At 43.8% G+C, this 20116-nt stretch overlaps 1 long non-coding RNA gene across 1 annotated transcript; it reads right to left on the bottom strand.

The window, feature by feature from the left end:
- Nucleotides 1-6520: 6520 nt before the first annotated feature.
- Nucleotides 6521-10484, bottom strand: LOC120057086. Its single transcript, XR_005477880.1, has 3 exons — nucleotides 10069-10484; nucleotides 9899-9947; nucleotides 6521-6588 (listed from the first exon to the last, which is right to left on the bottom strand). It is a non-coding gene; the product is annotated as an uncharacterized LOC120057086 (long non-coding RNA).
- Nucleotides 10485-20116: the final 9632 nt, after the last annotated feature.

Genomic DNA, 20116 nt, shown 5'->3' with positions numbered 1-20116 from the left:
TGTTGTAACGTACAGCGGTCTGTTCCAGAACATGTGGACCCATCTATAGTGTTGTAGCAGGTCTGTTCCAGAACATGTGGACCCATCTATAGTGTTTGTGGTACCTCTGCACATTGACTCAGTACTGGTACCTCTGCACATTAAGTCAGTACTGGTACTCCTGAACATTAAGTCAGTACTGGTACTCCTGAACATTAAGTCAGTACTGGTACTCCTGAACATTGAATCAGTACTGGTACTCCTGAACATTAAGTCAGTACTGGTACTCCTAGCACATTGACTCAGTACTGGTACTCCCTACACATTGACTCAGGTACTAGGTACTCCCTGCCACATTGACTCAGTACTGGTACTCCTGCACATTAACTCAGTACTGGTACCCCTGCACATTGACTCAGTTACTGGTACCCCTGCACATTAACTCAGTACTGGTACCCCTGCACATTGAACTCAGTACTGGTACTCCTGCACATTACTCAGTACTGGTACCCCTGCACATTGACTCAGTACTGGTACCCTGCACATTAACTCAGTACTGGTACCCCCTGCACATTAACTCAGTACTGGTACTCCTGAACATTACGTCAGTACTGGTACCCCTGCACATTAACTCAGTACTGGTACCCCTGCACATTAACTCAGTACTGGTACTCCTGCACATTAACTCAGTACTGGTACCCCTGCACATTAACTCAGTACTGGTACCCCTGCACATTAACTCAGTACTGGTACCCCTGCACATTAACTCAGTACTGGTACTCCTGCACATTAACTCAGTACTGGTACTCCTGCACATTAACTCAGTACTGGTACTCCTGCACATTAACTCAGTACTGGTACCCCTGCACATTAACTCAGTACTGGTACCCCTGCACATTAACTCAGTACTGGTACCCCTGGACATTAACTCAGTACTGGTACTCCTACACATTAACTCAGTACTGGTACCCCTGCACATTAACTCAGTACTGGTACTCCTGCACATTAACTCAGTACTGGTACTCCTGCACATTGACTCAGTACTGGTACTCCTACACATTGACTCAGTACTGGTACTCCTACACATTGACTCAGTACTGGTACCCCTGCACATTGACTCAGTACTGGTACCCCTGCACATTGACTCAGTACTGGTACCCCTGCACATTAACTCAGTACTGGTACCCCTGCACATTGACTCAGTACTGGTACTCCTGCACATTGACTCAGTACTGGTACCCCTGCACATTAACTCAGTACTGGTACCCCTGCACATTAACTCAGTACTGGTACCCCTGCACATTAACTCAGTACTGGTACTCCTGCACATTAACTCAGTACTGGTACCCCTGCACATTGACTCAGTACTGGTACCCCTGCACATTAACTCAGTACTGGTACCCCTGCACATTAACTCAGTACTGGTACCCCTGCACATTAACTCAGTACTGGTACCCCTGCACATTAACTCAGTACTGGTACCCCTGCACATTAACTCAGTACTGGTACCCCTGCACATTAACTCAGTACTGGTACCCCTGCACATTAACTCAGTACTGGTACCCCTGCACATTAACTCAGTACTGGTACCCCTGCACATTAACTCAGTACTGGTACCCCTGCACATTAACTCAGTACTGGTACCCCTGCACATTAACTCAGTACTGGTACCCCTGCACATTAACTCAGTACTGGTACTCCTGGTATAAAGCCTTGTTATTGTTTTTATTCTGCTTCCTTTATTTGTCTTCCTTTTTAACTGCACTGTTGAGAATGGTCTCATGAGTAAGCATTTCACTGTAAAAAGTCTACACCTGTTGTATTCAGCATTTCACTGTAAAAAGTCTACACCTGTTGTATTCAGCATTTCACTGTAAAAAGTCTACACCTGTTGTATTCAGCATTTCACTGTAAAAAGTCTACACCTGTTGTATTCAGCATTTCACTGTAAAAAGTCTACACCTGTTGTATTCAGCATTTCACTGTAAAAAGTCTACACCTGTTGTATTCAGCATTTCACTGTAAAAAGTCTACACCTGTTTCGGCGCATTTGACCAATACAACTTAATTTGATTTGATTTGATTGTGGGGGGAAAATAGTCAAAAAGTATCTCCTGAGGGTGAGGGACTTGTAAATCAATCAAGGCAAGGTCAATATGTTTCCCGTCCCCCCTCTCCCTACAGCTCGACACCACTACAGCTGTCTAGGCCACTCTGCCCGTTCAATCAGCTTCACACTAGCACCAGCAAACCCTGGGATACCCAATGATACCCAATGACAACAAAGCATCCAAGACGAAGGAGTAATAAAGGCTCTGACACAGAGGAGACTCAGCCTGTGGCTACAGCGCCATCGTTGTAAGCTGATGGGGGGTAAAAGACATCCCCAGATGAAGAGTAGATTTTGACAAATATTCTCCGCCCAGGGGGGCCTGCTTTTTAATGAGGCGAAACTTTAAGTACTGAATAATAAATAATAAAAATGGATAGTTCATTTAGCTTTTCAGTGTACCTCGTGAAGAAGCCCATTACAAGTCATTACTCTTAATGTCCGTGATGTGAACAGTAACTATGAAGGAAGATGGTAACGTCACGCGGGGGAGGGGGAAGCGGGTGGGGGGACTTGAAAAGTAAATCAACAAGACAAAAAAACAGGAGAGATGTGTTCCAAACACAAGTGTAGCCTCTATACAACAGATAGGTTTCTCTACATAACAGATTTGAGTGTACTGTTACTTCATCAACATGAAGGCTTAGACCTATAGGGTACATACGTCCATGAGGCATTTTAAATGGGTATACAAAGTCTCACTTCTCTCTCCACTTGAGCTGAAAGGCTGAAATAAAACATGTTGACATGTCTAATTCCTTTCGTAACCTTGGTGAAGTCAATAACATATCTTTATTTTTTTTTATTGCTGTCACTCTTTTGCCTAAACCCGGTCCAATGCAGAGGACTGAAGGTTGGGGGCACTTGCCAAAAAAGGTCACATGTTACCATGACGACACCGATTGGCACATCAGACACGGGCGATTCCACGTTAGCGGGAGTGGAAAATATTTTTGTAATGTTCTGGAAATTCTCACATAGGAACTTCATTGGGAGGAAGGATGTTTGACATGTTTTTTTACATGTTGTATTTAAAAAGAAAATCATGATGAAAGTGGCCATTGTATAGACCTATGCATGCTTCCTGTAAGACCTTACGATGTATGAACCGTACATGTTGGTGGTATTATACTCCATATAGTGTGCTCTAACATATGTCCTGATTCCGATATAAAAATGTCCACATTCATTTATTCAAATTTTAAAATATTAAATCTCAAAAGTGCCCTTTTTGATTTTGCAGAAATATATTTTTTTCTTCTGTTGAATAAATTAATGTGAAAAACGTGCATAAGAATCTAGATATACTCCATATGTTAAAGCAGACTATGAGTATAACATGTATGGTTCATAAGGTCTTACAGGAGGATTGTAAAGGTTTAAAAAGGGTCAAACGTGGCACAAATGTAAAAAAACAAAACACATCAGACATCCTTCCTCCCAATGAAGTGTCTATGTGAGAATTGCTGGAACAATCCGAGATAGAAAAAAGATGTTCTGCTCCCACTGGCGTGGAATCGCCCACATACAGTGCTTTGTTGTAGGAGACAGAAAGGCAGAAATATGTAGAGTTACTTGTCATCTTTACCAGTCTGCTTAGCAATGAGCACACTGTGGCCCTGGGTGAAAAGATCTGTTGTAATAGATTTTTAATAGCTTTCCCCCCCTTCAACAAAAAACACTCAATAGCGGAGTGAAAAAGAAGGTTATAATTGCTGCCTCAATGGTATACCGGGGTCAGTAATTATATTTACTTTATTCCATTTTTAAGAATTCTTCAACAGGAGATAATTTATTTTCCAAATGCAGTGTTATTTTCAATCTTTGGCCATAGCAACACTCATTCAACACAAAGGCTGTCATCTCAATCAAAAAGACCCACGCCAGAAAATAGCTTTTTGGGGGGTTTCATTTGCATTTGTTACTGTTAATTTGTATTTTTTTTTAAAGGATGTGAAAGGAAACGTAATTACAAGTTGGGACCTCTGTAAATACCAGAAGAACTCAGCTCACCTCTGCAATGTCCACAAGGTTCATCCCTAAAATGTAAACGGTTCCACCAACTTTTGTTATAAATGTTGATGTGCCATAAACAATTACTGTGTTACTTGCGAATGCTACTTGCGAACCTTACTTGGGAACGTTACTTGCGAACGTTACTTGCGAACGTTACTTGTGTACTGGACCAAAAACGAAAATGCAGGAGAAAACACTTCAATGATTTGTCCATCTTGATTATAACACTTGGCACAAGGAAAACCCACACCAAGACTAAACATTCCCTTAGTCAGGTAAACCGTTGTTATGTCAGTGTAGTCAGGTAAACCGTTGTTATGGCAGTGTAGTCAGGTAAACCGTTGTTATGGCAGTGTAGTCAGGTAAACCGTTGTTATGGCAGTGTAGTCAGGTAAACTGTTGTTATGGTAGTGTAGTCAGGTAAACCGTTGTTATGGCAGTGCAGTCAGGTAAACCGTTATGGCAGTGCAGTCAGCTAAACCGTTGTTATGGCAGTGCAGTCAGGTAAACCGTTGTTATGGCAGTGTAGTCAGGTAAACCGTTGTTATGGCAGTGTAGTCAGGTAAACCGTTGTTATGGCAGTGTAGTCAGGTAAACCGTTGTTATGGCAGTGTAGTCAGGTAAACTGTTGTTATGGCAGTGTAGTCAGGTAAACTGTTGTTATGGCAGTGTAGTCAGGTAAACTGTTGTTATGGCAGTGTAGTCAGGTAAACTGTTGTTATAGGAGTACAGTCAGGTAAACTGTTGTTATAGGAGTGTTGTCAGGTAAACTGCTGTCATGGGAGTCTAGTCAGGTAAACTGGGGGTTTGGGAGTCTAGTCAGGTAAACTGGGGGTTTGGGAGTCTAGTCAGGTAAACTGGGGGTTTGGGAGTCTAGTCAGGTAAACTGGGGGTTTGGGAGTCTAGTCAGGTAAACTGGGGGTTTGGGAGTCTAGTCAGGTAAACTGGGGGTTTGGGAGTCTAGTCAGGTAAACTGGGGGTTTGGGAGTCTAGTCAGGTAAACTGGGGGTTTGGGAGTCTAGTCAGGTAAACTGGGGGTTTGGGAGTCTAGTCAGGTAAACTGGGGGTTTGGGAGTCTAGTCAGGTAAACTGGGGGTTTGGGAGTCTAGTCAGGTAAACTGGGGGTTTGGGAGTCTAGTCAGGTAAACTGGGGGTTTGGGAGTCTAGTCAGGTAAACTGGGGGTATGGGAGTCTAGTCAGGTAAACTGGGGGTATGGGAGTCTAGTCAGGTAAACTGGGGGTATGGGAGTCTAGTCAGGTAAACTGTGGTTATAGGAGTGTAGTCAGGTAAACTGGGGGTTTGGGAGTCTAGTCAGGTAAACTGGGGGTATGGGAGTCTAGTCAGGTAAACTGGGGGTTTGGGAGTCTAGTCAGGTAAACTGGGGGTTTGGGAGTCTAGTCAGGTAAACTGGGGGTTTGGGAGTCTAGTCAGGTAAACTGGGGGTTTGGGAGTCTAGTCAGGTAAACTGGGGGTATGGGAGTCTAGTCAGGTAAACTGGGGGTATGGGAGTCTAGTCAGGTAAACTGTGGTTATAGGAGTGTAGTCAGGTAAACTGGGGGTTTGGGAGTCTAGTCAGGTAAACTGGGGGTATGGGAGTCTAGTCAGGTAAACTGGGGGTTTGGGAGTCTAGTCAGGTAAACTGGGGGTTTGGGAGTCTAGTCAGGTAAACTGGGGGTTTGGGAGTCTAGTCAGGTAAACTGGGGGTTTGGGAGTCTAGTCAGGTAAACTGGGGGTTTGGGAGTCTAGTCAGGTAAACTGGGGGTTTGGGAGTCTAGTCAGGTAAACTGGGGGTATGGGAGTCTAGTAGGTACACTGTGGTTATAGGAGTGTAGTCAGGTAAACTGGGGGTATGGGAGTCTAGTCAGGTAAACTGGGGGTTTGGGAGTCTAGTAGGTAAACTGGGGGTATGGGTGTCTAGTCAGGTAAACTGGGGGTTTGGGAGTCTAGTCAGGTAAACTGGGGGTTTGGGAGTCTAGTCAGGTAAACTGGGGGTTTGGGAGTCTAGTCAGGTAAACTGGGGGTTTGGGAGTCTAGTCAGGTAAACTGGGGGTTTGGGAGTCTAGTCAGGTAAACTGGGGGTTTGGGAGTCTAGTCAGGTAAACTGGGGGTTTGGGAGTCTAGTCAGGTAAACTGGGGGTTTGGGAGTCTAGTCAGGTAAACTGGGGGTTTGGGAGTCTAGTCAGGTAAACTGGGGGTTTGGGAGTCTAGTCAGGTAAACTGGGGGTTTGGGAGTCTAGTCAGGTAAACTGGGGGTTTGGGAGTCTAGTCAGGTAAACTGGGGGTTTGGGAGTCTAGTCAGGTAAACTGGGGGTTTGGGAGTCTAGTCAGGTAAACTGGGGGTATGGGAGTCTAGTCAGGTAAACTGGGGGTTTGGGAGTCCAACAAAGTGTCATGTTGAAGAGAACAATACTCACATATGACAGCATGGCTTTGAGTTCTTCATCACTCCTCACAGTGATTCTATCGCCCACCTCATCCTCATCTGAAACACAGATTAACAGCTGTAGTTACTGAGCTGTGTCATCATTAACAGCTGTAGTTACTGAGCTGTGTTATCATTAACAGCTGTAGTTACTGATCTGTGTTATCATTAATAGCTGTAGTTACTGAGCTGTGTTATCATTAACAGCTGTAGTTACTGATCTGTGTTATCATTAACAGTTGTAGTTACTGAGCTGTGGTATCATTAACAGCTGTAGTTACTGAGCTGTGTTATCATTAACAGCTGTAGTTACTGAGCTGTGTTATCATTAACAGCTGTAGTTACTGGTCTGTGTTATCATTAACAGATTTGTTATCATTAACAGCTGTAGTTACTAGTCTGTGTTATCATTAACAGCTGTGTTATCATTAACAGTTGTAGTTACTGGGCTGTTATCATTAACACCTGTAGTTACTGAGCTGTGTTATCATTAACAGCTGTAGTTACTGGTCTGTGTTATCATTAACAGCTGTGGTATCATTAACAGCTGTAGTTACTGGGCTGTGTCATCATTAACAGCTGTGTTATCATTAACAGCTGTAGTTTCTGAGCTGTGTCATCATTAACAACTGTAGTTACTGAGCTGTGTTATCATTAACAGCTGTAGTTACTGAGCTGTGTTATCATTAACAGTTGTAGTTACTGAGCTGTGGTATCATTAACAGCTGTAGTTACTGAGCTGTGTTATCATTAACAGCTGTAGTTACTGAGCTGTGGTATCATTAACAGCTGTAGTTACTGAGCTGTGTTATCATTAACAGCTGTAGTTACTGGTCTGTGTTATCATTAACAGCTGTAGTTACTGGTCTGTGTTATCATTAACAGATTTGTTATCATTAACAGCTGTAGTTACTGAGCTGTGTTATCATTAACAGCTGTAGTTACTGGGCTGTTATCATTAACACCTGTAGTTACTGAGCTGTGTTATCATTAACAGCTGTAGTTACTGGTCTGTGTTATCATTAACAGCTGTGTTATCATTAACAGCTGTAGTTACTGGGCTGTTATCATTAACCGCTGTAGTTCCTGAGCTGTGTTATCATTAACAGCTGTAGTTACTGATCTGTGTTATCATTAACAGCTGTAGTTACTGATCTGTGTTATCATTAACAGCTGTAGTTACTGATCTGTGTTATCATTAACAGCTGTAGTTACTGAGCTGTGTTATCATTAACAGCTGTAGTTACTGAGCTGTGTTATCATTAACAGCTGTAGTTACTGAGCTGTGTTATCATTAACAGCTGTAGTTTCTGAGCTGTGTTATCATTAACAGCTGTAGTTTCTGAGCTGTGTTATCATTAACAGCTGTAGTTACTGAGCTGTGTTATCATTAACAGCTGTAGTTTCTGAGCTGTGTTATCATTAACAGCTGTAGTTTCTGAGCTGTGTCATCATTAACAGCTGTAGTTACTGAGCTGTGTTATCATTAACAGCTGTAGTTACTGAGCTGTGTTATCATTAACAGCTGTAGTTACTGATCTGTGTTATCATTAACAGCTGTAGTTACTGATCTGTGTTATCATTAACAGCTGTAGTTACTGGACTGTCATCATTAACAGCTGTAGTTACTGAGCTGTGTTATCATTAACAGCTGTAGTTACTGATCTGTGTTATCATTAACAGCTGTAGTTACTGAGCTGTGTTATCATTAACAGCTGTAGTTACTGATCTGTGTTATCATTAACAGCTGTAGTTACTGGGCTGTGTTATCATTAACAGCTGTAGTTACTGATCTGTGTTATCATTAACAGCTGTAGTTACTGATCTGTGTTATCATTAACAGCTGTAGTTACTGATCTGTGTTATCATTAACAGCTGTAGTTACTGAGCTGTGTCATCATTAACAGCTATAGTTACTGATCTGTGTTATCATTAACAGCTGTAGTTACTGGGCTGTCATCATTAACAGCTGTAGTTACTGAGCTGTTATCATTAACAGCTGTAGTTACTGAGCTGTGTTATCATTAACAGCTGTAGTTACTGAGCTGTGGTATCATTAACAGCTGTAGTTACTGAGCTGGTATCATTAACAGCTGTAGTTACTGATCTGTGTTATCATTAACAGCTGTAGTTACTGAGCTGTGTTATCATTAACAGCTGTAGTTACTGAGCTGTGTTATCATTAACAGCTGTAGTTACTGAGCTGTGTTATCATTAACAGCTGTAGTTACTGAGCTGGTATCATTAACAGCTGTAGTTACTGAGCTGGTATCATTAACAGCTGTAGTTACTGAGCTGTGGTATCATTAACAGCTGTAGTTACTGAGCTGTGGTATCATTAACAGCTGTAGTTACTGATCTGTGTCATCATTAACAGCTGTAGTTACTGAGCTGTGTCATCAACAGCTGTAGTTACTGAGCTGTGTTATCATTAACAGCTGTAGTTACTGAGCTGTGGTATCATCATTATAGTTTAAATAGAGATTGATTAATTTTAACAAAATCAATACAGCAAATTGTTAAGAATAGGATTCCATCAAAGCAATGCAGCGATTAACTTCAGCACTCAAGGTCCAGTGATGTGTATTCAAATATATATTTTTGGAGGGTATTTTGACACTTTATTGAGACAGTATGGAAATCAGAGCGGGCTTTTGGCAGGTGGGGGACACAATAGGAAAGGTGGATGCAGGGATTGACCCATGGTCTCCAGTGGGGAATTGTATATGTGACTTGTACCGGGAGTGTTACCCTCAACCACAGCTCTACACCTGCGCAGAGTATTCTGCCTTTAAATAGATGACCGCTTTGTAACTGTGAAAGCCAATGTATAACATCCAACAAAGCAATTAATTCATCCTAAAGTTACAGGATAAGAAAATCAGACACGTGAGGACTAGAGTTTAAATATTGTGCCTTTAATGGAAGCAGGCCTAATGGTCCTGGTAATGGCTTCACAAACTTGGTCCGGACTAAGTTTCCCCCTAGTACCGATCTTGGATCAGCTTCCCCATCCTAACGACGACCATTAGTGTGGAAAAATGCTACTGCCCCACGATCAGTGTCTAGAGGCAACTTGCACCCAGGAACATAGCCTACATGATCCTTTTGGTGTGCAAAAACTTCCAAAAGTGGTTCCTGAAGACAATCAGTCTTATTGGGTATTAAGGACAATACCAGCCAAAAAGGCAAGATAAGTAGCAACTGAGTAGTAGAAGTAGACTGAGCTTTTCAGTTGTAACTAAACATAGTTGGGTAGAAGTCTGCCAAACAGACTTTCACATTTGGTTGGTGTAATGAAAAACTGTCCCCACAACAGGAAACCAGGCTGATAATCTCAGAATGTCAATCTTTTCATGAGGTAACTTACATTCAAACGCAGTGATTGTGGTTTCGGGCATGACATCCCTTATAGCGACCTGCAAAATAGATTTAGAAAGATATGAACGGTAAAGCAAAACAGTTGCTAACTAGCTAGGTCCTTAGCCTAGCTAACTGTAAACTTTGCAACTGTCGCTAGCTAATTAAGTTAGCGCTCACCAACAAGTCACTGAAGCTCAAAAGTGATGGGCAGTCCACGGATGAGTCCATATCCCCGACGGGAGTCTTTATACGGATCTCTATTCCCTCGGTGTCCATAGCGCAGAAGTTATTTAAAACAAGTAGAAGCATAACAGACGAATAAGCAGAAACATAATCAGTGTTGGCTGGCTAACTTCCTAACAGCACATCCTATTCCTATCCTAGCTATACTAGCTGTCAAGTTAGCCGTTAGCTAACAGTTACTACATTTCAACTAACGTTACTTGCATGACTAAGAGCAAGCCATTGCAGGTCTTGTCGACGAGAGAGTGCGTTTTAACGTTTCCAACACAGTTTGACTCACGGACATACAAAGAGCGTTTTAAATAGTTGGAAATGACATAGCTAGCAAAGTTAGCCACTATGCAAACAAAACCAGGAAGTTCACCGGAAGTTTTTGTATTTCCAACCGGATATAGATTTAGGAGGCACTCTTCACTCTGGCTGGAATACTCTATCATAGTCTTTGACTCTATGGTTGCAGTAGGAGCCATAGGTTTCTGTGGCGCTGTAGACTACAATCGTTCAGATAATTATTGTCCCACATGATGAAGTCGGGGAGGGGACTGTGAATCTGTCTCCATTTATTCGTTCATATGTTAGTGAAAGGTGGGTGTATGATACGTCTTGCCATATGATACGTCTTGCCATAGAGATCCGGGATTTACAAAATTACACTGATTGGCCAGATGGTGGCGCTATAACAAGAGATTGAAAATGAAAACTTTGAAAAGTCACACCCCTCACCATTTTGACTTAAAGTCATGAAATTCGGTACTTAGTTCCCTCTCTTCACAAGGAACACATTTGTCTCAGGGACCCATAAGGTCTGCCATTACAGATTTTAGGCCATTTAGAATTTTGTGAAAAACACTTAAAATGCTACTCTTCTGGCAACGAATGACCAATCTGCACAAAACTTGATATGTGGCATCTATGGACAAAGGTCTCTTAACCCAATATTTTTCAGACAAGTACCTAAAAAAATATGGCCGCTATTGAGCAATAAACATTCACATGGGCGTGGTCTGGCACATAAATGCATATAAATCAGTCGAGGAACATAGCCGCGGGAGGTAGGGGTGCAGAGGGTGCTGAAAAATCAGAATGTAAAAAACAATATGAATTAAAAAATATGATTTTTGTGCACTGGGCCTTTACTATTATTAACAGACCTATATAGACGTCTGTAGAGCGGGCAAAAAAACAAACATTTTTAAGCATCTCCACTTTAGAGGTCAAATTAAGAACATTATCTAGCATGATTCATTAGTTGGAATTGTAAGAGTTGTAGACCTGTCTCTTTCTCTGCAATTGTCATTCTAATGGAATCCAGAAAGAACATAACCCTGTCCTCAAACATTTACATCAAAAAGTATTTTTATTTATTATGGATCCCCGTACTCTTCCTGGTGTCCAGCAAAATGAAGGCAGTTATGGCCTCCCGAGTGGCACTGCGGTCTAAGTGTCCGAGTGTCACTACAGACCCGGGTTTGATCCCAGGCTGTGTCGCAGCTGGACACCACCCGGGAGATCCATGAGGCGGCGCACAATTGGCCCAGGGTTTGGCCGGCTGGGATGTCCTTGTCCCATCGCGCTGTAGCGACTCCTTGTGGCAGGCCGGGCACATGCATGCTGACTTCTGTCACCAGTTGTACAGTCGTGGCCAAAAGTTTTGAGAAAGACACAAATATAAATTTTCGCAAAGTTTGCTGCTTCAGTGTCTTTAGATATTTTTTCAGATGTTACTATGGAATACTGAAGTATAACTACAAGCATTTCATACGTGTCAAAGGCTTTTATTGACAATTACATGAAGTTGATGCAAAGTGTCAATATTTGCAGTGCTGACCCTTTTTTTTGAAGACCTCTGCAATCCGCCCTGGCATGCTGTCAATTAACTTCTGGGCCACATCCTGACTGATGGCAGCCCATTCCTGCATAATCAATGCTTGGAGTTTGTCAGAATTTGTGGGTTTTTGTTTGTCCACCCGCCTCTTGAGGATTGACCACAAGTTCTCAATGGGATTAAGGTCTGGGGAGTTTCCTGGCCATGGACCCAAAATATTGATGTTTTCTTCCCCAAGCCACTAAGTTATCACTTTTGCCTTATGGCAAGGTGCTCCATCATGCTGGAAAAGGCATTGTTCGTCACCAACTGTTCCTGGATGGTTGGGAGAAGTTGCTCTCGGAGGATGTGTTGGTACCATTCTTTATTCATGGCTGTGTTCTTAGGCAAAATTGTGAGTGAGCCCACTCCCTTGGCTGAGAAGCAACCCCACACATGAATGGCCTCAGGATGCTTTACTGTTGGCATGACACAGGACTGATGGTAGCGCTCACCTTGTCTTCTCCAGACAAGCTTTTTTCCGGATTCCCCAAACAACTGGAAAGGGGATTCATCAGAGAAAATGGCTTTACCCCAGTCCTCAGCAGTCCAATCCCTGTACCTTTTGCAGAATATCAGTCTGTCCCTGATGTTTTTCCTGGAGAGAAGTATCTTCTTTGCTGCCCTTCTTGACACCAGGCCATCCTCCAAAAGTCTTCGCCTCACTGTGCGTGCAGATGCACTCACACCTGCCTGCTGCCATTCCTGAGCAAGCTTTGTACTGGTGGTGCCCCGATCCCGCAGCTGAATCAACTTTAGGAGACGGTCCTGGCACTTGCTGGACTTTCTTGGGAGCCCTGAAGCCTTCTTCACAACAATTGAACCGCTCTCCTTGAAGTTCTTGATGATCCGATAAATGGTTGATTTAGGTGCAATCTTACTGGCAGCAATATCCTTGCCTGTGAAGCCCTTTTTGTGCAAAGCACTGATGACGGCACGTGTTTCCTTGCAGGTAACCATGATTGACAGAGGAAGAACAATGATTCCAAGAACCACCCTCCTTTTGAAGCTTCCAGTTTGTTATTCAAACTCAATCAGCATGACAGAGTGATCTCCAGCCTTGTCCTCGTCAACACTCACACCTGTGTTAACGAGAGAATCACTGACATGATGTCAGCTGGTCCTTTTGTGGCAGGGCTGAAATGCAGTGGAAATGTTTTTGGGGGATTCAGTTCATTTGCATGGCAAAGAGGGACTTTGCAATTAATTGCCATTCATCTGATCACTCTTCATAACATTCTGGAGTATATGCAAATTGCCATCATACAAACTGAGGCAGCAGACTTTGTGAAAATTAATATTTGTGTCATTCTCAAAACTTTTGGACACGACTGTACTGTGCTTCCTCTGACACACTGTGTGTCAAGAAGCAGTGCGGCTAGGCAGGGTCATGTTTCAGAGGATGCATGGCTCTTGACATTTGCCTCTCCCGAGTCCGTACGGGAGTTGCAGCAATGGGACAAGACTATAACTACCAATTTGGATATCACGAAAAAGGGGGTAAAAAAGAAAAAACATTAATGCAGATATACAATTTTAAAGGTGCAAAGTTATGGGCAAAGACACAAAACATCCACATCAAATTTAATATTTTTCTTGATCAAATAACATGGAAAACAACCACTTTTTGTGCAGTATTATTTTTCCATCCTTACAAACCACTTAATGTACATTACTGCATTGTACATAGGCTGGTCATCTAGGTTTGTACCTGTAGACTTTCCTTCACCATGAAGGAAAACAATGACCAATACAGTAATTGAGTACATTGAGACATCAGGTGGTTTGTGATGATAAGATGTGATGATGTGGCTCAGTTGGTAGAGCATGGGGCTTGAGATGCTAGTGGTAGCATGAGACGGAGGACCAGTATGAAAATGTAAGCACTGAAAAGGAGGACCAGTATGGAGGACCCACAGACGGAGGACCAGTATGAAAATGTAAGCACTGAAAAGGAATTAATAGACCACTTCAGTTTTCATATAGAAATAAGTGCATTTGCAAAGTTTTTTTTTTTAAACTGGAAAACATATATCAAGCAAGTATTTGTATATACCACATATACACTGCTCAAAAAAATAAAGGGAACACTAAAATAACAAATCCTAGATCTGAATGAATGAAATATTCTTATTAAATACTTTTTTCTTTACATAGTTGAATGTGCTGACAACAAAATCACACAACAATTATCAATGGAAATCAAATTTATCAACCCATGGAGGTCTGGATTTGGAGTCACACTCAAAATTAAAGTGGAAAACCACACTACAGGCTGATCCAACTTTGATGTAATGTCCTTAAAACAAGTCAAAATGAGGCTCAGTAGTGTGTGTGGCCTCCACGTGCCTGTATGACCTCCCTACAACGCCTGGGCATGCTCCTGATGAGGTGGCGGATGGTCTCCTGAGGGATCTCCTCCCAGACCTGGACTAAAGTATCCGCCAACTCCTGGACAGTCTGTGGTGCAACGTGGCGTTGGTGGATGGAGCGAGACATGATGACATGAACGGGCGGGCCAGTCCATAGCATCAATGCCTTCCTCTTGCAGGAACTGCTGACACACTCCAGCCACATGAGGTCTAGCATTGTCTTGCATTAGGAGGAACCCAGGGCCAACCGCACCAGCATATGGTCTCACAAGGGGTCTGAGGATCTCATCTCGGTACCTAATGGCAGTCAGGCTACCTCTGGCGAGCACATGGAGGGCTGTGCGGCCCCCCAAAGAAATGCCACCCCACACCATGACTGACCCACCGCCAAACCGGTCATGCTGGAGGATGTTGCAGGCAGCAGAACGTTCTCCACGGCGTCTCCAGACTCTGTCACGTCTGTCACGTGCTCAGTGTGAACCTGCTTTCATCTGTGAAGAGCACAGGGCGCCAGTGGAGAATTTGCCAATCTTGGTGTTCTCTGGCAAATGCCAAACGTCCTGCACGGTGTTGGGCTGTAAGCACAACCCCCACCTGTGGACGTCGGGCCCTCATACCACCCTCATGGAGTCTGTTTCTGACCGTTTGAGCAGACACATGCACATTTGTGGCCTGCTGGAGGTCATTTTGCAGGGCTCTGGCAGTGCTCCTCCTGCTCCTCCTTGCACAAAGGCAGAGGTAGCGGTCCTGCTGCTGGGTTGTTGCCCTCCTACGGTCTCCTCCACGTCTCCTGATGTACTGGCCTGTCTCCTGGTAGCGCCTCCATGCTCTGGACACTACGCTGACAGACACAGCAAACCTTCTTGCCACAGCTCGCATTGATGTGCCATCCTGGATGAGCTGCACTACCTGAGCCACTTGTGTGGGTTGTAGACTCCGTCTCATGCTACCACTAGAGTGAAAGCACCGCCAGCATTCAAAAGTGACCAAAACATCAGCCAGGAAGCATAGGAACTGAGAAGTGGTCTGTGGTCACCAAATGCAGAACCACTCCTTTATTGGGGGTGTCTTGCTAATTGCCTATAATTTCCACCTGTTGTCTATTCCATTTGCACAACAGCATGTGAAATTTATTGTCAATCAGTGTTGCTTCCTAAGTGGACAGTTTGATTTCACAGAAGTGTGATTGACTTGGAGTTACATTGTGTTGTTTAAGTGTTCCCTTTATTTTTTTGAGCAGTGTATAAAGCCGGTAGGCTAGGTAATAAAGACGTTTCAACTGATGATATCTACCAGTAAATGCTAACTAAGGTAACAATGTGTACGCAAAGCAGGTATTGAAAAAGTTTTGTCCGAACTCTTGATTAGTAGGCTATTTGTGATGTGCAATTCTGTCATCATGTGCTGTTTGTATCAGGGGTATAGCCCCCACCCCCCAGGTGGAAAACAAATTAAATAAAAACATAAGAAAACCCAGGGTGCCTTTCCTTCGCTGGGCGGGTCGTTTGGGAAATTCTTTGCAAAATTAGAGTATACCCACTTCACCAGGCACCACTGCATAGGGCCGATGGAAAGGACAGCAGTCACACACAGCATGGTGTTAAAGGACCACTACACCACTGCATAGGGCCGATGGAAGGACAGCAGTCACACACAGCATGGTGTTAAAGGACCACTACACCACTGCATAGGGCCGATGGAAGGACAGCAGTAACACACAGCATGGTGTTAAAGGACCACTACACCACTGCATAGGGCCGATGGAAAGACAGCAGTCACAGACAGCATGGTGTTAAAGGACCACTATACCACTGCATAGGGCCGATATAAAGACAGCAGTCACACACAGCATGGCGTTAAAGGACCACTACACCACTACACCAGTGCATAAGCCAGTAGGTCCCAATCATAAGAATAGAAAAACACAACCGTTAGGCGAAGCATTTCCCAATCAAAACTATTACTTCCCTTTGCAAAAAATATTTCCCATTTATCACACAAAGTAACCGGTGACCTAAAGTTAAATGCAGCAATGTATAACACACCAGTTATTTTCCAAGAGATGGCTAACAACAGGAAGTAGACTCCAATAAAAACACAGTTCCACTCACTAGATGATGATCATTTGAAACAACCCTTTTCCTGCAGTCAATGACAAAAAGCGCCCTCTTTGGCCTCATGGGTGGAATGTTATAAATATTTTTCATCATTTCATAATTAATAAAAAAAATAATAATAATTAAACGGACAAATGCAGTTTTCTGTGATGCATATAAAGTGTAATATTGTGTAAAACTCAAAATGTAATACATTTCAACTCTATATCTGACATGGTACAAGTGTCTTCTTTTTTTAAAGCCCATAACTATGTGTGTGAGGTGTTTCAAAGTAGATTTGTTTAAGACTACCAATAATCACTCTGTTACCCTGATTTAGCCCACTGCAGTAAAAGGTTAACTTCTTGTAGAAAGTTGAAAAGCTAACAAATTAGCAACAACATCCTCTTCAATAACACCTGCTGCAGCCACTGCAAACTAGCCTTCAACAAAAGATAGCTAGCTAAACTATGGAAAAACTACTGCTCACTATTGTGCAATGACCTATTTGTCTTTGAGAAGGCAGAAGTTTCCATACATTTTTTGTAAAAATGGTCCCACTCATTACAAGTCAAAATGTGATTGGTTGATTCCACTGCCACTCCAAAATGTTGCCTTAATACAGTTGAATGGCAGATGCCTTCTATCTAGCTTCTGATGGCCTAGTTAATGGCTGACTTAGCTAGCTAGATTTATCTCCCAGAGACCACCAAAGAAAAATCCTGATTGGATATTTTTTTCTCTTCAGTGTTAACCTTTTCCTTTCCAACAAAAACTGAAGAGATTAACAGAACATCATGGGGGAAAAAAATATCATTACAATTATTATTATTATTATTTTATAAATCCTTAGTCCTTTTCTGAAGGCGTAGAAGGCCCTCATTGTTCCCCACTGTGTTTGGTTCATAATTTGTACAGTGGCTCTATTGCCCTCAGCTTGCATTTTTTACCATTCTGAATGTTTAAAAAATCCATATGTTCTTCTGAAATATGAACACAGAAATACTGGACATCTTATTTTGGTAGCGATTTGACAAAATGACAATCACGGTATTGAATTGGACTCACATTTTTCTGGTCTCGGTCTTGACTCGGTCTCGGACCACTTGTTCCCCTCCCGGTCTCGGTCTTGACTCGGTCTCGGCCTCCCTCAGGTCTTGGTCTTGACTCGGTCTCTGCCCCCCTCAGGTCTTGGTCTTGACTCGGTCTCTGCCCCCCTCAGGTCTTGGTCTTGACTCGGTCTCTGCCCCCCTCAGGTCTTGGTCTTGACTCGGTCTCTGCCCCCCTCAGGTCTTGGTCTTGACTCGGTCTCTGCCCCCCTCAGGTCTTGGTCTTGACTCGGTCTCTGCCCCCCTCAGGTCTTGGTCTTGACTCGGTCTCTGCCCCCCTCAGGTCTTGTTCTTGACTCGGTCTCTGCCCCCCTCAGGTCTTGGTCTTGACTCGGTCTCTGCCCCCCTCAGGTCTTGGTCTTGACTCAGTCTCTGCCCCCCTCAGGTCTTGGTCTTGACTCGGTCTCGACCCCCCTCAGGTCTTAGTCTTGACCCGGTCTCTGCCCCCCTCAGGTCTTGGTCTTGACTCGGTCTCGACCCCCCTCAGGTCTTGGTCTTGACTCGGTCTCGGCCCCCCTCAGGTCTTGGTCTTGACTCGGTCTCTGCCTCCCTCAGGTCTTGGTCTTGACTCGGTCTCGGGCCCCCTCAGGTCTTGGTCTTGGTCTCGGTCTCTGCCCCCCTCAGGTCTTGGTCTTGACTCGGTCTCGGCCCCCCTCAGGTCTTGGTCTTGACTCGGTCTCTGCCCCCCTCAGGTCTTGGTCTTGACTCGGTCTCGGCCCCCCTCAGGTCTTGGTCTTGACTCGGTCTCTGCCCCCCTCAGGTCTTGGTCTTGACTCGGTCTCGGCCCCCCTCAGGTCTTGGTCTTGACTCGGTCTCGGCCCCCCTCAGGTCTTGGTCTTGACTCGGTCTCGGCCCCCCTTAGGTTTTGACTCAGACTCGATTTGCTCCGGTCTCGGTGGTCTCGAACACAACACTGGTTCAATTATTACTATTAGCCTACAGATACATTCAATATTCTTTGAATATGTCACAAGAGAAGAAGACCAGAGAATTCTACAAGCTTTGACGGAACTCCTTCCAATGTCATTTCAGTTCAACTTAATTACAAGCTTGATCTCTTGCCAATGTCAACCTTGAAATTTCACTAATTCATTTCATGACAACTTCTCCGTTGAAGAAACAGTGAAGAAAATGTGAATAAAGACGTCCTTCCCCGTAGCGATTGATCGTGGTGTTCCATTGGTTTTTTTCTGCTTCTTCCCTTTACACCAGATTAACACAGCATTAGTATTTAAAGATTTCCACTTGGCAAGAGTCATCAGCAAAGTAATTGAATGTACTACAAACGACACTTAAAACTTGCTTGATTCCTGCCTTATCGGTGGGGAGCTGATTGTGTGTGCGTGTGTGCGTGCAAGCGTTCATGTGTGCTGATTCACTCTCTGTGACTGTCTCAATGATTGCATTCCTCCTTACAAGACATTGATCCTTGGGCAAAGTGTGGCTGATTTTCCCCTTAATTTACAGCAGGGTGTGTTGTGCACCTCCGATACTCTAGACTGTTGACCTAGGTTATGAGACGTAGCTGTTTAAGCTTCCTTCTGTCTCCTGCAGCTTAGCCCTGCCTGGGCGAACACCGCTGAAAACAAGGGCAATGCCATCTGTTCTCTGATGGCGTGGCACACAGGCTTGAGATTTCACTGGCTAACGTGGTGCTGTAAAACAGGGGGCCTAACTGCCACTAAGCTTCCATTAGGGAACCTCTATAGTAGGACCAGAATGAAAGGTCCAACAGCTTAGATGGAGAATGCCCCATCTTTTCTCATTCTCTGTGACCCATCTAAATCAACAACGGGTAAAAAGCTTAGATGTGGATTACAGAACAACACCGGGAATAAAGAGGATATATTCAGAGTCAAACACAAAGATTTATGTCTGTATAAGGTCACTAAGGGCTATTAGTGGTACGATATGATGATCAGTGATTGATAGACAAAGACGAGTAATCGTAATGTGGAATCATAATGCCAGATTGGTCACGCACACACATGCATACACGCACACGCATCACACACATACGCACTCACACACGGACACACACAAATACACAAATACACACACCATCAAATCACCTCTTCACTTGGGTTGAAAAACTATTGAATGAGGGCACCATCATTCAATCCCACATCTCTGACCTAATCCCACATCTCTGACCCAATCCTACATCTCTGACCCAACCCCACATATCTGACTCAATCCCACATCTCTGACCCAATCCTACATCTCTGACCCAATCCCACATATCTGACCCAATCCTACATCTCTGACCCAATCCCACATCTCTGACCCAATCCTACATCTCTGACCCAATCCCACATCTCTGACCCAATCCCACATATCTGACCCAATCCCACATCTCTGACCCAATCCCACATCTCTGACCCAATCCTACATCTCTGACCCAATCCCACATCTCTGACCCAATCCCACATCTCTGACCCAATCCCAAACCTCGCCATCCCTTGCACTTCTCAACAGTAGAGGTTAAGGGGTCACTTCTCAACAGTAGAGGGTAAGGGGTCACTTCTCAACAGTAGAGGT

The sequence above is a fragment of the Salvelinus namaycush genome, chromosome 1, assembly GCF_016432855.1.
Source record: "Salvelinus namaycush isolate Seneca chromosome 1, SaNama_1.0, whole genome shotgun sequence".
Classification (NCBI taxonomy): domain Eukaryota; kingdom Metazoa; phylum Chordata; class Actinopteri; order Salmoniformes; family Salmonidae; genus Salvelinus; species Salvelinus namaycush.
This window is presented reverse-complemented; position numbering and strand designations above follow the sequence as displayed.